We start from the raw sequence: 2,283 nt of genomic DNA on the forward strand, positions 1-2,283 counted from the left end.
TGAGAAGAATGTGTATTCTTCAGCTTTGAGGTGAAATGTTCTATAAATGTCAGTTAAATCCATCTGATCCAGTGTGTCTTTTAAAGTCACTTCTTCCTTGTTCATTTTTTTCTATGGAAGATAGATCCAGTGAAGTCAGTGGGCTGTTAAAGTCCCCTACTATGACTATATTGTTGTCAATCTCTCCCTTAAAGTCCTCTAAAAGGTTTTTATACATTTAGGTGCTCCTATATTGGATGCATATATATTTACCAGTGTTATATCCTCCGGTTGGATTGATCCCTTTAGTATTATGTAGTGACCTTTGTTATCTTAATTTGGAAGTCTATTTTGTCAGATATGAGCATTGATACTCCAGCATTTTTTTCCCCCATCACTTCGCTCTCATTCTGTGTGAGTCTTTTGTTCTGAGGTGGGTCTCTTGTAGACAGCATATAGTTGGGTTTTTAATTGTTTTCTCTTTTTGGTTCTCTGATTGAGTATTTTTTTCAACCCTGTCTTCTAATTCACTGATTCAATCCTCAGCTCCCCTTAATCTGCTGTGTATTTCTTCCGATGTGTTCTTTATTTGTCCTATGTCATTCTTTATTTCTGTTTTCATATTTACTATATATTTTCTCATGCTGTTAAGCATCTTTATCTTCATTAATCTGTACTCCATATCAGATGAATTTCTTATCTCCATTTCATTTATCTCTTCTTCTGGAGAATTCTCTTGTTCTTTCATTTGGGGGGTTGTTGTTTTTTCTCCTCTTTTAGCTGCCTGTTGAGATTTGTGAGTATGTATTAGGTAGATCTGCTACACCTTTCAATCTCCAGTGCAGGACAGTGTCAAATGCTGTTTCTGACTAATTAGATCAGGCAAAGACTTAAAGCCTCTAGAGACTGCCTCTGCCTACAGATTGATAGGAATCATCTTGAATAGCCCTTAGGTAATTGTTCACAGGTATGGCGGGATTTTTTTTAATAAGGTGGGGAAATTGCTTCTACCTGGAGGCTAATTGTTATTCACAGTCTCTTAATGGGCCTCAGAAACACTGCACCATGGGGCTAGGTGTTTTCCCATAGTGTGGGTCACCTGTCTTCCCCTCAGGCAAAGCCACCAGTATAGAAAATGTCTGTGTGAGAAAGATGACCTCTGCAACTGAGGGAATGACTCAGCACAGGAAACCAGGGTGTCTGAGTTCTAACCCCAGAGTCCCCAATCCTGGCTTTTGCTCACACAGCTCCAGTCCACTCTGCCCTCCCTCTGCTGGAGCATAAGGTAAGTGGCTCCACAGGAATTTTGTGTGTTGTCCCTTTAAGAGGGTGCCTGCATTTCCAGCCATCTCTCCCTGGCAGATAGCAACCCCACTGCTTTTCACAGCCAGATATTGTGTGGGTACCCTTCTCAGTTCTGATGCTCTCTTCTGGGGGGCCCAGCTTGGGGATTAGACTCCAGAGTTCTCAGTGGCAACCCCCCACAGCTGAGATATCTCTCTGGAACTTCAGTTGCTGTCTGTCAGAGCCTGGCCAGCCCTTTTGTTCATCCATCCCTCCTACCAGTCTCTATGCAGTCTCCATTTTCTGTCCTCGGTTATCAAGCATCTTTATCTTCATTAATCTGTACTCCATATCAGATGAATTTCTTATCTCCATTTCATTTATCTCTTCTTCTGGAGAATTCTCTTGTTCTTTCATTTGGGGGGTTGTTGTTTTTTCTCCTCTTTTAGCTGCCTGTTGAGATTTGTGAGTATGTATTAGGTAGATCTGCTACACCTTTCAATCTCCAGTGCAGGACAGTGTCAAATGCTGTTTCTGACTAATTAGATCAGGCAAAGACTTAAAGCCTCTAGAGACTGCCTCTGCCTACAGATTGATAGGAATCATCTTGAATAGCCCTTAGGTAATTGTTCACAGGTATGGCGGGATTTTTTTTAATAAGGTGGGGAAATTGCTTCTACCTGGAGGCTAATTGTTATTCACAGTCTCTTAATGGGCCTCAGAAACACTGCACCATGGGGCTAGGTGTTTTCCCATAGTGTGGGTCACCTGTCTTCCCCTCAGGCAAAGCCACCAGTATAGAAAATGTCTGTGTGAGAAAGATGACCTCTGCAACTGAGGGAATGACTCAGCACAGGAAACCAGGGTGTCTGAGTTCTAACCCCAGAGTCCCCAATCCTGGCTTTTGCTCACACAGCTCCAGTCCACTCTGCCCTCCCTCTGCTGGAGCATAAGGTAAGTGGCTCCACAGGAATTTTGTGTGTTGTCCCTTTAAGAGGGTGCCTGCATTTCCAGCCATCT

Source organism: Myotis brandtii, unplaced genomic scaffold (genome assembly GCF_000412655.1).
Source record: "Myotis brandtii unplaced genomic scaffold, ASM41265v1 scaffold760, whole genome shotgun sequence".
Classification (NCBI taxonomy): domain Eukaryota; kingdom Metazoa; phylum Chordata; class Mammalia; order Chiroptera; family Vespertilionidae; genus Myotis; species Myotis brandtii.